Source organism: Canis aureus, chromosome 20 (genome assembly GCF_053574225.1).
Source record: "Canis aureus isolate CA01 chromosome 20, VMU_Caureus_v.1.0, whole genome shotgun sequence".
NCBI lineage: Eukaryota > Metazoa > Chordata > Mammalia > Carnivora > Canidae > Canis > Canis aureus.
Window position 1 is genome coordinate 31580326 of NC_135630.1, and position 25063 is coordinate 31605388.

The window sequence follows — 25063 nt, forward strand, 5'->3', positions numbered from 1 at the left end:
ACAATTTAGTCATGAAATATGATTAGTTTCAGTATATGCTGAAATTGATGTGGTACCATTTTGTTTTGGATTTTTGCTTTCTGGTCATAAAAGATGTTCTTTTCTGTTTTTGTAATGTCTTTATGAGATTGTGAAATCAAGATTATTCTGGACTAAACAGATGAGTTCAGTTTGGCAAGGTATCATTTTTTTTGTTTGTTTTTGCTTCTGCATAAAGATTACCACAAATCTAGTGGCTTAAAACCACATAGATTTATTATAGCACAATTTCCATTGGTCAAGAGTGTGAACACAACACAACCGGAATCTCTGTTTAGAATCTCATAAGGCCAGAATCAAGATGTTGGCAGGGCTGTGTTCTTTTCTGGAGCTTCTGGGGAATAACCTATCTGTGAGCTCATTCTAAATGTTGGTTGTTGTGGAGATGAGGTCCCCCTTCTTCCCAGTCTGTTAGTCAAGGGGTATGTTTCAGTTCATAAGACCACCTTCTCCAAACCCCATAACTTTTTCTCACATTACCTCTTCATCTTCAAACTAACAATAGTGTGTCAATAGTTCTCTTACTCCTTGTGTCTCTGACCTCCATTTCTGCCTGCCTTTTCTGCTACCAGGCTGAGAAAATACCTCCTTTTTAAAGGTACATATGATGATATTAAGCTTACTTATACATTTCCTGTTTCTTCAATAAACTGGGTTATATAACATAACACAATCATAGGGGTGATATCCCATCATTTTCACAGGTACTGGGAATAAGGGAGGATGTAATCTTGAGGAGGGTGAGCATTCCTAGAAAAATTTCTTAGACAGATAACATTTTATTTTCTTAGCAAGGGATTTCTGAAAATCTTTGTGCAAAGTTTGTGTTTGGTTTGGTCTTCCGTAACTATTCTAGTAGTGGCTTTCTTTTTGAGAAGTTGTTATTTTATTTAAACTTCAATTTCTTTCGTCATGCTTCAGAATTTTTGCTTCTTAGATATATTAAGTGATTTTTAAAAGGAATTAACTTATGAAGACTTCTACTTTCACTGGAATAGCCATTTTAAAAATTTGCTCTCATATTTACAGTTTCTAGGATATAGTGATATTCCATCTTATTCTTAAGTTATTAAATTGTGACTTGTCTCCTTTTTTCCTGATCATATTTACCATATACATTTTCTTAGACTTTTCAAAAGACTAGATTTTGAGGCTACTGATTTATCTTTTGAATTGGTGTTCACTATTTTGTTTATTTCTATTTGGTTATTTCTTTTCTTCTAGTTTTGAAGGTTTATTTTGTTTTCTATTGTCTTCAGATGGATACTTACCATTAATCTTCAGCACTTTTGCAGCATATGCATTTAAGGCTAAAAATGTCCCCTGACCTACTTTTATCTTTATCCCATTAATTCTGATATAACTTAGCTCTACTTTAATTCAGTTAAAATATTTGCTGCTTTACACTTTATGGAAAATATACTTTATGTTTTAGAATAGTGTTATGTTATAGCAAAATTGAGTAGATAGCACAGAGTTATCATATTATCCACACCACCCCCCACACAATGCAGTCCTCTATTATTAATGTCTTACTTTACTATGGTAAATGCATATTGATTATTGATACATAATTATTAACTTAATTCCATATTTTCATTAGGTTTATTTAGTTTTTACTGTATCTTTTTTCTCTTCCAGGATACCTTCAGGAGATATTATATTTATCATCATAACTGCTTAGATTTCTCTTGGGTGGGACAGTTTCTCAGACTTCCTTGTTTTGTTTAACCTTGATAGTTTTGAGGAATACTAGTCAGACGTGTTATAGGATGGCCCTTTTAGAATTATTCTGATGTTTCTTCATAATTAAAGAAGGGTTATTGTTTTTAGAGGAAGTTCACAGAGGTAAAGTGACATTTCATTATACATCAAGGGTCTGTGCTATCAACACGATTTATGACTACTGATGTTGATCTTATCACCTGACTGAATTAGTGTTTCTCTGTTTTTCCACTCTAAAGTTATTACCCCTGCCCTTTACAGAATTAACCTTTTTTTTTTTTAAGATTTTATTTATGTATTCATGAGACACACAGAGATAGAGGCAGAGACATAGATAGAGAGAGAAGCAGACTTTCTGCAAGGAGTCTGATGTGGGATCGATCCCGAGACCCCAAGATCACTACCTGAGTCAAAGGCAGATGCTCAACCACTGAGCCACTCAGGTGCCCCTACAGAAATAACTCTTTGGAAGAAAATTATTACATACAACCTACATTTAAAGAATCAGTAATTTATTTTTTAAACAATTGTGCAGTGGGTCATATTTTGCTTAATTGCAAAATAGTAATTTTTCTTGTTATTTGTGTCCTTTTTTAATGCTAGCTTAATTTTACACTTTGGTCAGGAAACACGCTGGGTTATTTCAGCTTCTTGAAGTTGTCCAGATTAGCTTATCATTCATCCTATATACAATTTTGGTAAATTGTTCTAAATACTCTTCAAAATAATGTGCATTCTCTCATTGTTGGCTACAGAGTCCTACTTATGTGAATTAGACAAATTTGTTCATTATATTGTTCACAACTTCTAAATATTTAGCAATTTTTATCTGCCTCTATTACTAATAATGATAAATTAAAATATTTCTCCAGATTTTCATGGAAAAAAATTCAAAAACAAACAAGAAGTAGTATTAGATTATAACCCAAAGTCTAAAATATATATCCATGAGTCTTTACTGATATAATTTAATGACTTATTAAACAAATTGAAGGGAAGAGACACATTTCTAATGAAGAATTCCAAGTAATTTATGTAGCTTTGTTGCCCTCAAGATGGTAGAACATAACATACCCAACAAAGACTTTGTAGCCAACAACTAACAGTTACTATTCACCCAGGCAATGAAGGTCAGCATTCACAGTGATAAGGCATTTTATAGTATGTACCCTTGGTACAATGTGATGAGAATGACATTTCACCTCTGTGGTCTTCTTCACAAAGGTCACAGCTCCAATCTAATCATAAAAAATCAGCAAAATTTTAACTGAAGGACATTGTCCAAATACCTGATAAAAACACCCAATACTGTCAAGGTCATCTAAAACAAAGGAAATTTGACACACATTCACAGCCACGAGGAGCCTTGGGAGACACAGCAACTAAATATAATGTGGTACCCTGGATGGGATAATAGAGCAGAAAAAAAGATCTAGAAAATGAAATAAATCTGAATTCAGTATGAAATCTATGTAATGATAATTTATCATTATTGGCTTACTAATTCTAACAATTGTAAGATTCTTTTTCTCGTGATGAGAACTTTTAAGATCTATTTTGTTAGCAGCTTTCAGAAATATACAATACAGTACTGTTAGCTCTAGTCACCATGCTGTATATTACATCACCAGGACTTAAATTTATCTTATAATTGGAGGTTCATACCTTTTGACCCTTTACTCATTTCTCCCACCCATCCTCTCCTGAATTAGACATTTTTTAAAGCATAAACTCATTGAACCAAAAACACAGGATAAAGAATTTACAGAAGGAAGAAAGAGAAAGAAAAATATAGTTATTATTATAAGTTCAAAGATGTTAATTCTATTTTGACATTAAAATGTTCACATTCGAGACCCTCCTTGGTTAGGTCAAAAAGTATGAAATATGAAAACACATATACTTTTTTACAGTAATAATGTGATCTTACAGGTTTCACTAATTAGAAGCAAACACATTATAAAGATTATCTATTTTTTTTTTTGAAAACCTGTCTGAAGTGTATCTTTGAAACCTCAATAAAAGAATGACTCAAACTTTATAACACAATCTTGCAAACTGGCCAAAGTGCTAAATAATGGCACTTCAAGTATTTGAACTCTTGGTGTTCAATCTATCACAAATTATGTACAATTAGCAAAGAGAGAAAAATATAGTACCACAGAATTGAATACATATTTTAAAAAACATATTTTGTCTAAGAATTTTGCTAACATTAATTGCTTGGGTAGCAATATTAAAGAGATTATTTATCGTTTTGTTTAAAGGCAGAGTACTTAAATTCAAAACATCTTTGTTGTTGTTGTTATAGTATTTTCAAGTTTTCTTTTTCAATTTTTACTTAAATTCTAGTTGGTTAATATACAGTGTAATACTGGTTTCAGTAATAGAACTTAATGATGCATCACTAATATACAGCACCCAGTGCTCATCACAAGTGCCCTCCTTTTTTATCAGCTTTTTTTTTTAAAGATTTTTATTTATTTATTTGTGAGAGACAGGGAGAGAGAGAGAGAGAGAGAGAGGCAGAGACACAGACACAGACAGAGGAGAAACAGGCTCCATGCAGGAAGCCCGATGTGGGACTCGATCCTGGGACTCCATGATCAGGCCCTGGGCCGAAGGCTCGTGCCAAACCACTGAGCCATCCAGGGATCCCACAAGAGCCCTCCTTAATAATACCCATCACCCTTTATTTTTTATTATCTTTTTAAAGATTTATTTATTTATTTATTTATTTATTCATGATAGACACGGGGGGGGGGGGGGAACAGAGACACAGGAGGAGGAAGAAGCAGGCTCCATGCCAGGAGCCCGACGTGGGACTTGATCCGAGGACTCCAGGATCGCGCCCTGAGCCAAAGGCAGGCGCTAAACTGCTGAGCCACCCAGGGATCCCCCCATCACTCTTTAACCCATCTCCTTCTATCAACTCTCAATTTGTTCTCTGTAGCTAAGAGTCTCTTATGACTTTCTTCCTCCTCTCTTTTTTCTTTTCCCTTCCCTTATGTTCATCTGTTTTGTTTCTTAAATTCCACATATGAGTGAAATCAGAAGATATTTGTCTTTCTCTGACTGACTTATTTCACTTAGCATGGTACTCTCTAGCTCCATCCACATCATTGCAAATGGGAAGATTTCATTTTTTTTTTTTTTTTTTTGGCTGCTTTATCCATTCATTAGTCAATGGACATTTGGGCTCTTTCCAAATTTGGCTCTTGTTGATGATGCTACTATAAACATCGGGGTGCATGTGCCCCCTCAAATCAGTATTTTTGTATCCTTCGGGTAAATACCAAGTAATGCAATTGCCTTATTGTAGGGTAGTTCTGTTTTTAACTTTTTGAGGGACCTCCACACTTTCCAGAGTGGCTGCACCACTTTGCATTCCTCCCAACAGTGTGAGGATTTCCCTTTCTCTGCATCATCGCAAACATCTGTTGTTTCCTGTGTTGTTAATTTTAGTCAAATCATGACACATGATTTTTGCCTCTCTCTCCCCTTTTATTTTTCCTTTTTTTAAAGATTTTATTTATTTATTCATGAGAGAGAGAGAGAGAGGGAGAGTAGAGAGAGAGGCAGAGACACAGGCAGAGGAAGAAGCAGGTTCCGTGCAGGGAGCCTGATGTGGGACTCCATCCCGGGATCACGCCCTGGGCTGAAGGCGGTGCTAAACCACTGAGCTACCTGGGCTGCCCTCTCCCCTTTTTTCAGTATCTCCTTTTTTCAGCATCTATCTTGTAATCATGAGCTGGTGATCAAGAAACACACTCTGAAGATACGATAAACAGACCACCAAGATAGAACTATAGCTATAGAGAGTGCCTGCTCACCTCATGACTCTAACTTGAAAAGAATAAACCCCTCAGATCTAAGCCACTGAGTGTTAGCTTTTGTGTTATTCACAACCAAATTGAGTTCTAATATATTCAGTTCTCCATTAATTGTTGAGTGTGTTAATAAATAATATCTTTAATATTATTACAAAGAAATGCATGGCATTTTGTGTATCACTTAAGATTGTGGAATTATCTTTCTGTGCAGTGGTAGACTGGTCTAGATATAGAGAGCAAACAATGAAGAACATCTCTATTGTCCAGAATATATGGGAAATAGAAAAAGTTTGGATTGTTAAGGCCCGACAAATATGAATTATAATCTTTGTTCATCCATTCAGTAGCTCTATGTCTCTGGATAATGCAATGAACTTTTTCAGGTCTTAGTTTCCTCATATGTCAAATTATAGCACCCATTCTTATATGGGAGTTTTTACAAAATAAAATAATGAAATAATATATGGATAGCAATTTTTGCATGCCTGGCAAATGACAGCCACCAAACAAATGTTAATTCTCTTTCTCCTTTGTTATAAATCTTCTGGCAAAACTCTACTTTATCAGGCACCCATAGTACCTCACATAAGTTGCTGAGAGGTGAAGAGAAAGTTACCTTCTCAGTACTAGTGGCAATTTTTTACATCGAGTTCAATGTATCTATTTCTCTTCTACAAACATCTTTGCTAGTTATAGAGTATAATTCATCTAAAAACCATACTTATATAATAAATATTATGATTCTCATTTTATGTTGAGGAACTGGACTTCAGAAAGGCTTGGTAACTGCAAACATCTATAGCACAAAGAACTGCAAATATGAGATTAAAATGCATGGTCCTGTTTTCAAATAAAGGTTTTCATTTTTTTTTTCTGCATTCTATCTAAGTTATCCCAACTAGAAAAAGTATTAAGGGTAAGTAAACTGATAACTTAGAAATTGAGTACTTAGGTTTTCTGTAGCTGATAATAACTTCCATTTAACTTTACTGATTCCAAAGTGCTTTCACATGTGTTCTTGATCTCCCCAAAACTTTAAAATATCCTTAGCTAAGTAAGCATTATAGTCCAAATTTCCAGATAAGAAACAAATTGCAAAGTGTCAATGATTTCTCCAAAGTCATACAATCCATATGTGGCAGAAGGGGTACTCAGGCTGGTGCATTACCTCTTATCTCTGGATCTTTCCACTCTCCCAGGCACTGTCTATAACTCAGCTGATACAAGTATTTGATCCTGAAATGTTTTTGCAAATGTTATCACATTTCCTTTGACCAGAGGTCTTTATGTTCTAACATAGTTATAATATAAATGCATTTATTTATTGTTTTTAAGATTTTATTTATTTATTCATGAAAGACACACAGAGAGAGAGGCAGAGACATAAGTAAGGAGAAACAAGTTCTCTGTGGGAAGCCCGATGTGAGACTCCATCCCAGGACCCAAGGATCATGACCTGAGCCAAAGGCAGACGCTCAGCTGCTGAGCCACCCAGGCCCCCCTATAAGTGTATTTAAAATAAATTACTAGTTGCTATTTAAAATGATCCCCAAGAGTGGTGCTGAAGTGCTCTCTCATACAAGTAAACTATGATGTGCTTTTGAGTAGAAACACATAAAAATACACAAAACATAAGGTCACATATTGATTCATTGATGAAGTATGACCAGAGTCTGGCAGGAAACTAACCTTGTATTTCCCCAGGGGTAAAAGGTTCTATATTCACTAATTCAGTGTTTATGGCAAGATGACAGGACATACTACCATGAATAATGAGTAACTGACTGTATCTTTCTCATTTGAATGGCTTCTAGCTCATCTTGGACTTTATTTTGTAAAACACTGAATTCTTTCTTGTTATCAACCATCAACCACGTCAGTAAGTAGTACCATTATTCTCTTAGCTACTTAAGCCATAACTTTGCTATTCTTTCTCGATTTTTCAGTGTTGTCTTTCTTTCACATCCAATCTGGTACCTAATCCTATGGTTCTGTCCCCAAAATGTATACAGAATATATCCATTCCTCACCAGCACCATGGCTACTACCTCTAAACCAACCTCCCACATCCTCTTCTCTGGGCCAATGCAATATAATTCTAACTGGCTTAAATCATCCTGTGTGTGAAGCATATCGCTTAACTCTTCTACCTACATTTTTTCAATAAATGTCCACCACCTTTGAATAAATTCCATATGGTTGATATGCCTGGAATATTCTTGTAACAATCTCTCCAACTATGTTTTATTCCACCTTATTCCTTGTCCCCCATTCTCTAACTACAATAGCCTTGTTATGTTCCTGTCACCTCCTTTGGTTGGTTCTCACTGAGCTCTCCATGTCTGGATGGAACATTGCATTCACAGCAAACCCTACAGATAGCATTAGAATTGCTATTACCATACTGCATTAGAATTATCTGGAACATATATGTCTTTTCCATTCAACTGCAAACTCCTTGTGGTCAACATGCTAACTATCCTTTGTGAATATTGCACAGCTAGCTTACAGCCTACAATAAACTTTCATGAAATATCTATGGAGAGATTCTTCCAAAACACTGCATACAGAGAATAGACATTTCAGAAGTGGATTAGATAACCAGTGCTTTCCTCCTTATGAGGGGGAAGGAACTATAAGGAGAACTGAGAATAAAGCAAGACCTAACACGATATTCACACCCAAACACTCTTCTTGCTTGTTGGTTGTTAAGTAGACTGTGTAATCTCTGTCCTATCCATTAGTAGCAAGACAGGCATGCCAAAACCTCTGACAATATCAACATCGACTCCCTGAGGAAATGCTAACAGAAGTGAGGTGGGACTAAAAAAAGTCATTCAGACTCTGCTAACTCTTGGAGACATCGTCTAGCAACCTCAGGTTTGACTGGAGTGATACTTGAGATGATTGCCTTTGAAAACCTGAGAAAGTTGGAGATGTAAAGGACTGAAATATGATAGCTTTTTAAAAATTGATAACCTTTGTATGGTAAGTTCCCATTTTAAAAATATCTCTTTATAATTCTTTGGGTTGATTTTCCAAACTCAATTTCTAAATCCACTAAGTTTTTGGAAAATGGTCAGGGACATTCTGCTTCTGTGTGATAGCTCATGGTGAAGAATTAGGTTCATGTGTTCAATTAGCTCATGTGATCTACCCAGAGTTATGTTCAAAGAGTTAGGCACAATATTTATAAATTCAACTCTTTCTTCTTTATTAAAGGTGCCATATTTAAATGAAATTAAATAATAATATTGGAATTGGGATAACCTCTCACACTCAAAAAAAATTGTTTCCAACCTTTGGTACTTAAACAGTTATTGGTAGAAAATTATTTATGACACAATCCAGGATGAATTACCACAAACCAGTGTGTCTAGTCACTGTAGTTAAGAAACTGAGCTAAACCACAGAGAGCTACTCATCCTTTGCTTTGTTCTTTTTTTACACACAGGGACACACACAGACACAGTTGACAACTCTTGTGTAAGGACATCACGTTAAGCCATATTCAAGATGATAGTCTGTTTTATAGGGGGTGAAAAAAAAGTACAGAATAAACAAAAGTACTGAAATATATGTAGGTACATACCTTTCATGATAATTGGAGAAGCAGCTTTTGCCAATAATTTGCCTCATATGGGCAACCCCATTATTCCATTCAGTCATTAAATAATGTCAATAGAAGAGCACTTTGCTGGCTTAGTCTTAGAGGACCTTACTTCTGATCGTGGAATTGTGAGTTTAAGTCCCACAGTGGGTGTAGAGATTACTTAAAAATTAAATCTTAAAAAAATAAGTATAAAAAATCATATTTTGAAAAAGAAAAAAAAGCAAGATAATTTAACTCCATGCTGGGAATTACCATCTCTTCTCCTGGTTTCTCCAACTCATTTTCTCTTGCATTTAGGCCATGTGCTCTTTCTCTGTCCTCTTTTAAATAGTTAATCCACAACAGAATTATGCTACAATTATGCCCATGCACATTTTATAGAGATATCTTCTGGTCATTTACATGATTGCCACAAACATCAGAGAAAATGCTTTTTACAGTTTTCTCCCAGCCCACATCTTCACCCTGGACTGGGGGACGTGCAGGGACAGCAAAATACAGAAGCCCAAGCTGAAGTATATATCTCTTTAAGCCACAAAGCTTAAACTTCCAAACCTTAATCTGCATAAACTCTTTACTTATCTCTGTGTTAACACGGCCATATATCCAATAAAATTTGCAAAAGTAATATATATTGCCCACAGAAGATTAAAATAGCTACTATTTGTCTACTTCAACTCTCTCCCATTATACTCTCCATGTTCCCCATGCTGCTGGAATGGCTGTGGGTTAAAAATTAAGTTGAGGATTTATGTGGTTTAATCCCCTCAAATTATGTTAAATTTTTTGATAATGTGATATTCGTGATACACAGCTTTTAAAGTTTGTAAATTTGCTTTTTTCTCATTCTAATTTCATATGTTATAATATAAAATATAGTATATGTATTTATATTTATACATATATATTTGTATATATTTATACAGTGTATGTAACTGTGTGTATATATATATATATGTATGTATGTGTGTGTGTATATACATACAGTTTTTCTTTGAAAGAGCCACCGTCCTTAGAAAAATAAATCTCAGACTCCGTAAAACCCAGGTTTACCTCTGATTGCAAAGTTTACTTAAGCCCAACAGTGACTCAAACACACTTGGCCTACAGGAAGCTTTTTCTGTCTGCCCATGGCCATAACAATGACATTTCTCCTGGGTGCACTGGATTTCTCTTGCCTATCTTCTTTCTCCATTTCCTTTCTAATCCTCCATTTTGGCTAAGAAAAGGTATCGGGCTGCCTTCAGGTGGCACTCATCTTTCTCATCTTTCAGTCACTTTCTTCTTTCCTCTTTGTCCTTCTGGTTCCTAATGATCAGTGTGGGCCTGCGAAGGCAGAATGGGTGTTCCCTAGGAACTGGTTTGAAATGCAGAATCTCAAACCCTACCTACCCTTACAAGGTAAGAATATACATTCTAGAAATACCCTAGGTGATCCAGGTGCACAGAAGTGCTGCTCTTGCTGACTGTGTTCCTACTATCTGATATAGCTAATATGCATCTCATGTTAGAATATTTAATATCTTTGCCTCTTAGCTTATGTGAAAATATTGGTTTGTATTCTAAGTATTTGTTGAACAAAACCAGTCTCTAGATATTGTGTTAATAATGATTGCTAAAATTTATTGAACACTAACTATTGGGTTGAACTAAATGGAACAGCTATTTTTATTGCAGTAAAATACACATAACAGACCATCTTAATCATTTTACACTGTATAGTTTAGTGATATTAAATGCATTTATAATTTTATGCAACCATCAGTAGCCTCCATATACAGAAAGAACTCTTTTCATCTTGTAAAACTAAAACTCTATAACCATGAAAAAATAACTTCCCATTCTCTTTTCCCTAGGCCCTGACAACTACACTTATACTTTCTTTCTCTATAATCTTGACTATTGTAAGAACCTGGGACATATGGAATCATGTATTATTTGACTTTTTTGGACTAGCTTGTTTCACTCCGCCTAATATTCTCAAGTTCCATCCATGTTGTAGCATATGTCAGAATTTCTTTCCTTTTTTTTTTTTTTAAAAAAAAAAGGCTGAATAATAACCCAATGTATTATTTACCACATTTTGCTTTTCCATTCATCCTTTGGTTGACATTGGATTGCTTCCATGTTTTAGTTATTGTGAATAATGCTGCTATGCACAGGGATATGCAAATATCTCTTTGAGACCCCACTTTTAGGTCTTTACATAAAGCCCAGAAGTGGGATTGCTGCATCATATGGCAATTCCATTTTTAATTTTTTTAAAGATTTATTAATTAATTAATTAATTAATTTATTTATTTATGAGAGAGAGAGAGAGTATGAGATGGGGAGGAGGGAGAAATGGAGAAGGAAAGACAGAATCTCAAGCAGACCCTGCACTAAGTGCAGAGCCCAACTCAGGGCTCAATCCTATGACCCTGAGATCTTGACCTAAGCCAAAACCAAGAACCAGAGGTTTGACTGACTGAGCCACCTAGGCACCCCTATTTTTAATTTTTTGAGGAGATGACTTACTGTGTTCCAGAGAGTCTGTACCAATTTAAATTCCCAACAGTACACAAGGATTCCAATTTCTCTACATCCTTACAATCCTATCAGTGTGCGCGGTAGCTCATTGTAGTTTTTTTTTTTTTTAAGACTTTTTAAATTTATTCATGAGAGACACAGAGAGAGGCAGAGACATAGGCAGAGGGAGAAGCAGGCTCCCTGTGGGGAACCCAATGTGAGACTCAATTCTGGAACTCCCAGATCATGTCTTGAGCTGAAGGCAGATGCTTAACCACTGAGCCACCCAGGGGTCCTTGCTTATTGTAGTTTGATTTACATTTCCCTAATAATTAGTGATGTTGAGCATCTTTTCCTGTGCTTATTGGCTGTTTGTATATGTCTTTCTTAGAGAAATGTCTATTCAAGTCCTTTGCCTGTTTTTTGAATTTGGTGGTTTGTGTTTTTTGTTGTTGAGTTTTAAGAGTTATTTGTTTTTATGGATATTAATCTCTTATAAAATATATAGTTTGCAAATATATTCTCTAAAATATTTGCATCATGCTATATTGTCTCTGCAGTTTCAAGTATTTCAAGGACTAAGCTTTATCCTCTTTGTATGTTCTACCAAGCCTTGTAGAATACTATCCAGCACACAGTAAGTGTATAAATAAACTAGTCTGGACATGGACTGGTGGCCTAGTACTATAGAGTCATATTAACTGATCAAGGTCCTATGGCTTCCAGATTCTTCCCTACCAATGTGAAGAAGAATAAAATGAGATAATCGGCTAGAATGTCTTTTTCTAAGAAGATATGTCTTTGGCTTTGGCTTTGATATATGGGTCACTGAAAAATGTTACTCATTTACATTTTGATTCTTTCAATTTAATTGGCAGTAATAAATTGAAGTCTGATTTCAGGTTCATATTGAGGCTCAAGTGAGTCTTTTATTTTTGAAATATTAAGCATTCCTAGAAATTTAATGTAGGAAAATTGTCTTTCAGTAAGTCTTTTTGAGACTGGAAATTCAGTAATTTTGCACAATTCTTAAGTTTTTGGTTTTTTAGAATTTCTCTTATTCTCTGCTAATTTCCTTTTATCCCTTATGCCTTACTTCAATTGAAAATAGTTCTGTAATGGACAAATAGATATAAATAGATACATAATACATTGAATATGTACATATACATAATTATATATAAATACCATATATATACAGAATACATTTATGTATGTATCTATCTACACATACGTAGCATACATATTGCCTACAGATACAAATTCCATGTTTTTGGAAAAGCAACAACTTATTTCTATGATACTTCATGAGTAAGTCATTGATAGCATGAAATATACAAAACTCAATCACAGGATGATTCTGGCTATATACATATATAGTTATTTAGGTAATAATAATTTGGAGGACTCATAGGGACATGTTTGGTTGGAAGTTCCAATTAAAAGTATTCCTCACTGGGACGCCTGGGTGGCTCAGCAGTTTAGCTCCTCCCTTCCGCCCAGGGTGTGATCCTGGGGTCACGGGATGGAGTCTCACATAGGGCTCCCTGCATGGAGCCTGCTTCTCCCTCTGCATGTCTCTGCCTCTCTCTCTATGTCACTCATGAATAAATAAATAAATAAAGTCCTTATTTATTTAAATATTTATTCCACTAATTCCCTAAGAATATCCTTGGGTCCGACTCTGTCTGCCAGCAGCCCAACCTACTGGAATCAGAGAGATGTACAAACCAAAGAATTATAGCACAACTTGATAATATGTATAAATAGAGGACTGTCTTTGAAAAACCAGTTTCTAAGACCTTTGCTTGTACAACACATGCTCAGTCTAAGTTCAGTAAAATTTGATATAAATTCAGTAAGATTTTAATCTGTCCTTGAATTTTTTTGTTTCTTGTCCCTATATCCAAGTTGTCCCTGAATTCAATTTGAGGAATATCTACAGACACCATTTTGTCAGAAACTTAATTATCCTTTTTGGCTAAACAACACAAACATTGTACTCTGAGCATCAGAATAAAAAACATTTGAGGATAGTCTGATCTTTATTTTAGTATTTTATATATATAAAGGCTTACTAAGCAAATTAATAAGATAAAAAAAGACAGCAAAGGGGATATTTACTCAACCTAGGAAGCGAAGTAAAACAACAAAACTTGGAAAACAAGTTGCATGTGAATTCATGCTAATTAAAGAAAATAGATGTACATATTAAAACATTTGTAAGGGTTTGCTCACTGAATCTTTTTGTAACACTTGACATTAGTAATATGCCTAGAAATAATAAAGTTACATTTAATTAACAACATTTAATGATTAAAACCAAGATTTCTTTCCATACTTCCCCTTAAATAATTAAACATTTGTTTATATTAATACAGGCAGAAGTACATTTTCCTTCTAGTACCATAAGACATAAGATTAAAAAAATAAAGCACCTCACATGATTGCAAAATATGAGAGGAGAATGCTTGAAAATAATTTTTCATAAAGAAAAAATTATTTAGTTAAGTCATTGGCTCTTGTTTTTGTATTTATAACATGGAAAAGTCCAGTATAGCCTGGAATTTTGCTAATTCCCTGCCTCCCTAGGTGAAAAGTAGCTTCTACCAGGAAGCAAGATTTATCAAATATCAAAATCCTCAATGTAGTCGTCAGTGAGTCAACAGAAGCAATATAAGCAAATCAGGCTGGGAGAGCTTTAGCAAACTGCCAGGGGCTAAGTGTAAGAACAGTGTAGTAAAGTAATTGGTTAAAAGTCACAGGGATGTGATGCTGCCACTGGGGATCTCATCCTTCTGTCTTCTTTGCTCTTCTTCCCATGAAAGAGAAGAGGAAGAAGGAGAAGGAAGAAGAAGAGGAAGGGGGGAGGAGCAGAAGAAGGAGGAGAAGAGGAGGAAGTGGAAGAGGGGTAGGAGAGGAATAGGAAGTAAAAGATGAAGGTGAAGGAGAAGATAACTAAGGAATTCTGGGACATTACATAGTTTAGTGAAGTTACAGGGAAGGAATGGGTCATAAGGTTTCTCCTAAGAATTGCAAGATTTAAAGAAGATGTAGTTCTTCGTACAGGGAGGTACATTAGAATTCACCATGCTCATGATAAGGAGGGCAATGAATAGGAGTGTTTGTCATCTTCTTAACTAAGCAGAGCAAATGGAAGTTGCACAAAATAAATTTTGCAAACTTGAATTAGAATATTAGACCTTCAGATAACCTGAACACTATCAGGGCATTTGGGACACCTTTCCCTGTTGAGAGCATTTTTCAGAAAATGACAAGGGAAGATAGAATACTGGTCAATAAATTTGGAAATCATGCTCTTTATGAGGTTGCACAATACCAATAATTGTATTAAAGATCCAATAGTATGGCAGAAAACAGATAAGTTAAAATTTCTCTAATCTAGCATGTCTTAAACTGATTTGACATTTTTGACTTTGTAATATATTTAATAACATCCTGAAGACCTGTGTTCTTGGGAACCCTAATTTTCTTGGGAACTGCTGAGTGTGAAAATACATGTTAGAATTGGCTTGGAAAGGAATTCTAATCCAGGATTATTAAATAGCGATGGATAAACATTGAGGAGTAATGAGGAATTGTTAACTCCGCTAAATAGTTTGCATTCCTTTAAAATACATATGGTAAATAATTTTATACTTTACTAAGCATTTTGATATATATGTATATATGTATAAAAAGTCAAATTTTTATATTTTAGCAGATATTTAAGACAATTAGTCATGGACTGTCTACAGTTAAGGCATTTGGTGTCATCACTTTTGTAGAAGAACATATCTAAGAGAATAAGTCTGGAATGCTAGCTAGCCTTATAAAAATGAAACACAAGAATAAAATCTTAATTACCTTTTCATATGAGAAGTTATTTTGAAATAATATGCACAGCCAAAGCAAAAAAAAAAAAATCTCATTATTTGTTAAAATTTAACTAATAGTTATACACTATTATTAGGTTCTAGTTTCTGAATACCACAAGAAGATTAGATTTGAGAAGTTTATTTGCCAGGTAGTCTAGTGATCTTATAGGACTCATGTCACTCATCTGGGCTTACATTTGTCTCATGTTGCAGACAGGAAAATTAAGTGATATTTGAGGGAATTTGGGACATACTGAGGAAAAAACTTTCTAAATCATCCCTTCAATTTCCTTATTCTTCCAAGATAGGAGAGGGACAAGACAGACATGCCCTTGATTTAAATACCATGAGGGAAAAAAATGATATATTTCCTCAAAGACAGAAGTGTTGATAGACTCTAATTCTTTGGGAGTTTGTCCCAAGATGCTTCTCATTCTAATAACCTTGAAATTTCAGTTCATATCTTGTATTCAGCAGAGAGGAATTTTTTGTTGTTGTTCTTTAATCAGTGATACAAATCAAGTAATTTTTATGGAACATATCCCAGTAAAATCATTGGAGATGCAATGTTGCAAAAGACATGGCTTTTCCCAGAAATGGTTAGTGGAGAATACAAATTAAAATAGAAAAAGAAAATGAATATATTTATATATCTATGTGAAAATATATTTTAGTATATTATAGTATACATAAGTAGAGAGGGAGAGAGAGATACACAAAGATTGAGAGAAAGAGAGAGCAATTAAAAACAAAAACAAGGGATCCCTGGGTGGCTCAGCGGTTTGGCGCCTGCCCTTGGCCCAGGGCGCGATCCTGGAGACCCGGGATCGAATCCCACATCGGGCTCCCGGTGCATGGAGCCTGCTTCTCCCTCTGCCTGTGTCTCTGCCTCTCTCTCTCTCTCTCTCTGTATGACTATCATAAATAAATAAAAAATATAAAAAAAAAAAACAAAAAAAACAAAAACAAAAACAAAACACAACAGAAGTCTTGAAACATAAATTTGGAAGTTTTAGGTGGAATGATTCCCTTATCCCTTGATTAGATATCACATTCCTTGAGGGCTGCAGCTCATCCTTGACCTCCTTATATCTCTCCTCCCAGCACCAGCACCGTGGATGAAGCAAAACCCTTATAACATAGTGGACAACACAAAACCAATACCTTTGAGTTGATTAGTTCATTTTATGCCATAGCTGTGCATTGTTTTATTCACTCACATATATTCATTCATTCACTCATTCATCAATTAATTCGTTCATTTGCAGTTTACTCCAGTTAGATACTAGCCTGTGGAAAAAAGTTAAAACAATAGGAACATTTAAGTCCTTACCCATCACAAAAGCCTCTCTCTTGATTGCTTTTGTTATCTCTGCCAGCAAGAAGACTGTGAGGAAATTACCATGTGGTTAGCAGGCCTGGCGAATCAATATGCTATGTTATCATTTATTTCCAGCTGCAATGCCGCTGTTGCCCTGGCTACCGGGCACTCTAACCTCCTGGGAGACACCTAGAGAGGTTAATTAGTTTACAGCTGGCCATAATTAGGATCAAAAGGCAGCAGGAAAGAAATTCTTAAGTATCTTGACAGAAACCATATGCAGAGGTGAAGCTGTCAGCTTGAGCAAACTGCAGTGTTTTAACTAGAAATTAAACATTGTGGGAGTTGTTCGGTAGGAATGCCAAGTGAAGGTATAATTATAAGAGATAAGGTACACCCAGTAATGTGATAGTCTCTGGTGGCTGTGGCAAGAAGACCTTCAGGACTCCAACTGGCCATGGCCATCCCCTGTGAATCAATGTTCTCAAGATAAAATAAGGTGATTGCACGGCATGATATCTAAGGACTCAAAGCCTGTTCTCCACATGACTAAAAAGGAACTTGGGAGGCATCACAATGAGAAATATGGTCTTGGCCAATTTATTCATAGCAACAATAACAGTAGCTAACAATCTTTTATCATTTGCCATGTGTCAGCACTCAGTATTTTATTTAATCTCCACGGCAACCATGAAAAGTGATGGTTATTTCATCGTTCTGTAGACAACAGAAATAAAGTTACAAAAGGAAAGATCACTTAGTCTAGCCCCTATCCTCATCAGTGAACAAACCCAGTCCAGATGAACAAACTTTAGATCTCAAATCCACCTTCAATCCTGTCTTCTGTGTCTGAAGTATGTCAATCTGTGTTGAATGCTGATATCTTACTTTCTAATATATTTTAAGGGAGAATAAGCTGGATTCTTATTGATTTTCTCCATTTAACTTATTGAGTTTCTTTTCCAGAAACTGGGGGCACTAGCTGAGAAAGGAAATAAATATGTCAAGAGAAAATTCAACCAGGTTAAGTTGAGCCTCTCATAAAGCCTGTGATAGGAGTGAATATTATTTTTCTCCAAGAGCTTTCTCTATTGACAGCTCAAACCAAAGCAAAACTGAAATTCCAGAGGTGGGCACTTCAGATAGCCCAGATACGCTTATAGTCTCATTTCCTTACCTCATTTGTGTAGCTGCTACCCTTCGGCACTACCTTCTCTCAACTCTGTGGATAAAAGTACCCTGGGCCTTGTTATCTCTTCACATTTAAATTTTTCTTCATGGCATACTGTTTTCTATTTGTTTCTTTCTTTATCTCTCCCAGTGAAGTATAACCTCCATAAGCACAAGGTATTTGAGTGTTTTGTTCATTACTTCATTCCTAGCACCTACAGTAGTGCCTGGAACATAGAAGCAACTTAACATATATTTTTAAACAAATGATTGAGTGAATCAACGAGTGAAGGATGAATTTCCATTTCATGAATGGGGACTCCAAAACCCAGAAGTTAAGTAATTTGCACAAGTTACAACATTAGTAAATATTACATTTATGAGATCTCAGAGTTTTTTTCATCCTTACCACTGCTCTGTTTAGTACATCCAGTACCAATGCTGCCCCCTCAAGAATGGTGTGGTCTTTGCAAAACTCTGTCCAGCCAAGGCTATTGTTGATAGCTTTCTGATATCCTACAATATAATTCAAATGAATAAGGGGAAAAAGTGGATGATGATGCTTCCTTACTGAAATTATCATTCTCCTTGGAAGCTATGACCAGGACATGCAAGAATTGACTCATAACTTAAATAAAAATGGTCAGACCAGAGACAATCATATTAGTTCTTGAAATCCATTTACCAGTATGTATCAAAAATCTTTAATGTGTTCATAATCTGGGATGTGCTAATTTCATATCTAGGAATATATCCTAAAGCATTACTACAAACCAAGATAGGTGTGAGTTTATATTTATAACCACAATCTTTTTACAAAGACTCTAAATGCCAAATAATGATACTTTAGTGGAATATTTTAATGACACATGAAAATTCCTCAGGTTAATTGATAAAAAGTAGTTTGTCTTTATAATACTATATATATACACATATGAAATATTCTACAGTGTAGCATTAATAGTAATTATATGCAGCAGACTTATATTTTACAGAAAAAGACACTTTTCTGCCAATTTTCAAATTTTAGGTTTTTGTTTATTCATGAGAGAGAGAGAGGTAGAGACACAGGCAGAGAGAGGGAGAAGCAGGCTCCATGAAGGGAGCCCGATGTGGGACTCCATCCCAGGTCTCCAGGATCATGCCCTGGGCTGAAGGTGGCACCAAACCGCTGAGCCACCCGGGCTGCCCAGTATATTGTTTTATATAAAATTTTCAAATATAACAGAGTGAGTCAAAAGTGAAATAAAGGAAATTAACAAAAATTGCCTTATCTCTAGTCAACTATTGGTTATTTTCAGTATATAATTTGCTGATTGGATGATGACAACCAAATGTGAATCACCTTGAAGAATTAGCAAGTTTGGTTGTGGATCGACATACAGTCACAGTTACTAGTTGCAATAGACTAAATATTTTCATCCCTTCCGAATTCCTATGTTGAACCCGAACCCCCAAAGTGATAGTATTTGAAGTTGAACACTTTGGAAGGCAATTGATTCAGGAGAGTGGTGCCCTCATCAGGAGATTAGAGCCAGGCCTCAGAGAGCTCTTTTGTTCCTCAGGCCATGTGAGGTTATGTGAAAAAAGCTTCTATCCACCAATTAGGAGGCAGGTCTGCACTAGACACTGAATCTACCCAGACCTCGATCTTGGATGTCCAGCCTCCAGAACTGTGAGAGTGGCTCAGTCAGGTAAGCATCCAACTTTTGATTTTGGCTTAGGTCCTGAGACTGAGCCCTTTGCTGGGTTCCACGCTGGGCATGGAGCCTGCTTGAGATTTCCTCCCTTTGCTCCTCCCCCTGCTCATGCTCTCTGTCTCTCTCAAATAAGATAAAAATCTTTTAAAAAGCTGTGAGAAATAAATTTCCATGGTTTTTACATCTATGATATTGTGCTATAGTAGCCCCTGTGTTTTTTGGCATTCATTTCTGTTTCCCTTTCATTAGATTTTCAGTAGGAAGTTCTGCAGATGAATCTGGGGTGGGGGGGCGGGAACCACAGAAAGAAGAAAATAAAATCTGGGCATTCCTATCATAAAATAAACTATTATGCAAAAACAATATTTTCCTAAATGTTTATCCTGTGAAGCATATTCGCTGTTACTGGATTTGTTTCTGACATAGCAAAGTGGCTGAATATAGGGATGGTAAATTCACACCAGGTCAGAGAGCTTAAATATACAAAGAAGAATGAATTAAGAAAAACTTATTTTTTTGAAATAGTATTGGAAGAAATTAAGACGTTGACAAATACAAATCAAACCCTACCTTCCAGACCTCAACAGAGGAAATGAAGAAACACTACTTATGAGCCTTTAAAGCAGTATAATCCTTGGAATGAGACAAACAGGGGAATTTGAAATAAATATAGTGTGGTATTCAGAGTTTTATTTCTTTTTCAATATTTGCAATTACGTATTTGAACATCATAACTGGAAGCAATAGATCATTGCATTACCTGGGATTACATAGGAGGGCCATCTCAAGATATTAAGCCAATCAATGCATTTAAAAATAAGAGCAGAAGCTCAAAAATCACCTACTTTTTGTTAGAAAATCTAATTAGAAATGCATATAAATTGACTTATTGGATGACCCTGAACATCTTACAAGTGAGAAAATGCTTTTCCTAGACAGCTCCTTTTTTGGATATGTGCATCATGGCTGTTTTGTACATTTTTTCTCTGAGTGTTAGGTATGGCAATGATGATCCAAGTCTGATTAATATTATAAGTCCCAGGAGGTGTGTAAAAACTCTGTTCAAGCAATCAGACAGTCTGTAATCATTACTACTTCAAACATTAACTTAGCACACAGCTCTGTGGAGTCCCTCTATGCTGTGCAGGGGAATACAGATATAAATAAGGTAGTATCCTACCCTGGAAAACTTCATAGTCCAGTGAGGAAGGCATATAAGGAAGCAATTACAATGGAACGAGATGAGATTCTCATCATAAGGCACAGCTTTGTGATGTAAAGGGGCATCCAACCTAGTCTAAAGAAATTAAAAAAGCATAATGATAAAAATAAAGCCTTCATGGAAGAGGAGGTATCTTAGCTGGGATAGTAAAGTCAGTTTGACATAGGTAGCAAAGGGTAAAATTTGAGTGTGGGGATTTATGACAGGAAAAAGATTTTTGTGCAGTTGAAATTTATCCCATGTCTTAGTACTTTTCTATAATTTTAAATTGCATAAAAGCCCTATTTTACTGTTTTCCCCCTAACTGTGTGTTCTATATTTTTATCCTGGGAGCCAATTTCCAGATATTTAGAGGGAAATCTAGAAATACTAGTATTTTTACTAGTATTAAGTGATTAATTTTACTAGTAATGGTGGAATATTTGTTTATTAGTGGAAACCTGAAAAGCTTAGCACAAAAAAATGAAATAAAATAGAAAAAAGAAAAGAAAAAAGAAAAGAAAAGAAAAGAAAAAAAGAAAAGAAAAGAAAAGGAAAGAAAAGAAAGAAAAGAAAAGAAAAAGCAAGGCAGGTGCAAACTTGGATTTGGTCAGTTTAGCTGCCTGTATGTGTAACACTAATGTAGAACATGATAGGAGGGATCAGAAGATTCAATATAAAATTCATGTATATTCCAGGTGCTTTGTCTGGCAGAGTTTTACATTGAGGACCCATTTATTAGGTACTGGGCACTGTGCCAAGGAAACAATGAAATTAGCACTGATTAACACAGATTGGGAGGAGTGAGAAAGTGGGGCAGCATGTAATATAGCAAGACAATCAAGGAACTGAGTCCAGGTACAATAAAAGGAACGTATGGAAGTGGGTGTGTGGAAAGAGAGGAAGAACCCAGATCAGGAAATCCTGTTTTTCACTGATTTGTGATTCATTCTGAAGACTAGGAGGAAACATGGAAATGTTTTTCAGAAAATGATTACAGAGGTTAAGTTGGAACTGCCTTCAAGTAGGGTTACCAGTTGTGGAAGTAATAGAAATAAAATTACAGAACGGTCACTAGAACCAAAGAACCAAACAGAGTAGTAACTAACTTATTTCAGGAACTCATTATTTCTCACTTTGATTTTTTCCTTTTGTTGTACTGAGATATCAATTATATATGATAAAAAGTACACACCCTCGGTGTTCAGTTTTGTGAGTTTTGACGATTAATCTTGTGTGGACCTATTCTGTTAATCTGCTTGTTCTCTAAGTACTTTTCTGTCTAGATTGTTGTGACTTTAAGGTCAATTTTGAATTCAGGGAATCTAGTCCTATAATTTTGTTCTCTTTCAAGTATATTTTAGCTATTTTAGATTCTTTGTAGCTCCACATAAACTTTAGAACTGAACCATATTTTCTAGAAATAATAGGCATTTTAACTATATTGAGTTTCCATTCTGTAAACATGGCAATGTAAATGTAAGAGAAATGTAAGATTTTAAAATTTCTCTCAATAATGGTTCAGCAATGCAGAGGCCTAGTAGAGTTCTTATTAGAATTATTCCTCAATATTTAATGTTTCTTATGCTTTTTAAATATAAATGTAATTTTGTTTTCTAAAATGTTAATATTTAGAAATGCAGTTGATTTTTTTTTGTTTGTTTGTTTTTTTGCAGTTGATGTTTTTTATTGTCCCTCTATCCTACGATCTTGCTAAATTAACTTAGTTCTATTGGTTGTCGATTCTTTTGGATTTTTATGAGAATAATCAAGTCATCTGAAAATATAGGTTTTCTTCTTCGATCTTTATATCTTTTATTTCTAGTTGTACCTGTTTACAGTAGAACCCTCGTAAAAATGTGAAGTACAAGTGAGATATCGTTGCTCTTATTCTGATCTTTAAGACAAAATATTTAATGTTTCACTATAACGTATGATGTCAGATGGAAGTGTCCATCCAAGCCTTTTATTATATCAAGGAAAATGTTTACTATTCCTAATTTGTTGAAGATTTTTGATGTGGTTTTGGCTTTCATCAATGTCTTCTTTTGTACTTATTGAGATACTCATTTTTTTTTTAGTTTGCTTATATTAAATTGTCTAATTTTTGAAATTTGAACTCTTGAATTCTCGGGGTAAATTCTGCATGGTTTTTGTGTATTATCACTTTTGCAAATGTCTACATTTTGTTTTCAATATTGTGTTAAGGTTATTTTTGCATCCATTTTGATGAAGAATATTGGCTTGGAGTTCTCTTATAATAACATCTTCTGATTTTAGTGTTAGGTTTATGCTGGCCTCATAAAATGTTGGAAAATGTTATCTTTTTCTGTATTTTCTGAAAGAATTTATGTAGGGTGAATGTTATTTCTTTCTTAAATGTTTGGCAGAGTTCTCCAGTGATTCTATTTGGTCCTTGAGTTTTCTTTGGGGAAAGATTTAAGTACAAATTTAATGCCTTTAATAGTGCAGGACTGTTCAGTTTATCCATTTCTCCTTTAGTGATTTTTGGTAGTTTGTATATATCAAGAAATTAGCTCATTTCATAAGTTGTCATTTTAAAGAGCCTTGAGAAGACGTTTTTTAAAAATTTATTTACTTATTTGTGCATTCAGAACAACTACAACTTTAATAGATAATTAGTAGCCACTTCCCACTGGAAGATAGTTCTCTAAGGGCTTCAAGCTGGAGACAATTACCACCCTTCCAGATCCTGAGGGACAAGGGTGGATGAGGTAAGGAAGCAGCGTTGTGCTTTCCAAAGAGGCAATGACTCAGAACGCTGTTGAATGGTGATTAATGGGCCATTAACACTGGGGCAGGCCTGGCAGTGTTAGACCCAGGGCTTAGGCACCATCCTCCACCATTTGAAGGCAAAGGGTACCTGGCAGACATTGACTGGCAAAAGCACAGAAGTCACCAATTTCAGTCAAGTAGCAAATGTCAGGTTTAATCCAATTGGTAGTGAAATGGAATAGAGAGGCCAGGCAAGAGTTGGTCGAAACAGGCTTTTAATGGGATGCGCTCTCGGGTGAGGTTCCCAGTGGCCTGCAGGGGAGGAAAAGAGCAGGGAAGTCACACCCAGGCAAAAAGCAGGGGGGTCTATAAAGAGTTTTTGGCGGGAAGATGGGGGCAGGGCGGCATTCCAGTTAGGGCAAAGGGTTACAGGTTTGTAAGCTAAGTTAGGGTAGGGCGGCAAGGCGAAGTTATTGGGAGGTTACTGGCCTGGGGTCGGCCGTTTTGAGGTCCCCAGTCATGCCAGCCTAACATTCCGATCTTTTTGTTTTGTTATAATGGTGCAGTGATTCAGATCTGACTGCTTCCTGCTGATATAGGGGCGTCGTTGGGCATGTCGGAGGTGGGCAGGCAAACGTAGGGGTGTAAAAGGAGTTGGTTGACTGACACCCGAGACATTTCACGAATTCATTTTAATTTTGGTGAGGGTGTGGAGACTGGTCTCGACTACACCTGTTTCACTGATGTAGTAACAGCATCCTTCACTGAGAAACATGCAGGCTCCACCCTTGTCTGCAGTGAGGAGGTTCAAGGCACCTCAGTTCTGGAGGGCCACCCGGGCCACTGAGGTTATCTGGCATTGGAGGGAGGCCAGAGATTCTGCCAAGGCCTCAATGGCCATCTGAAGTCTTTCAGATAGGTCCCTGGAAGAATCTACAGAGTGGATTAAGGCCCCCGGACCCAATCCTATGGCCACCAGGGTTAAGCCCAGGGAGATCCTGATAACCAGTGGGGGAAAGATTGCCCTTTTTTGTTTTTCTGGGGGAAGGCCGGTAAGGAGGGCTATTTCTGCCTGACTATAGATAGTTAATTGTGGAACTAGGTAGATAGGCAGACAGAAGAGGGAGGCAGAGGTATTGAGAGATTTAGATAGGGTGCCATTGCACCAAAAGAAACCGCCAATAGGAGCGTGATGAGAGGTGACGTTTGACCAGGTGACGTTGCAAAGGGATGAGTTAGGGGTGGAATAACAGAAGGGGAATTGATGGATGAGAGGGTCAGTAAATAGGGGAACATTAGTGAGAGAGGGATGTGGCACCAGAGGTGTGGGTGTGGGGCT

General features: G+C 35.9%; 1 long non-coding RNA gene across 1 annotated transcript in view; it reads left to right on the top strand.

The window, feature by feature from the left end:
• Positions 1-429: 429 nt before the first annotated feature.
• Positions 430-25063, top strand: part of LOC144291940 (uncharacterized) — a 30058-nt gene continuing 5424 nt past the window's right edge. The window contains exons 1-3 of the long non-coding RNA XR_013359481.1: positions 430-637; positions 7412-7476; positions 8342-8585. This is a non-coding gene — a long non-coding RNA (uncharacterized LOC144291940). The remainder of the gene's footprint in view (positions 638-7411; positions 7477-8341; positions 8586-25063) is intronic.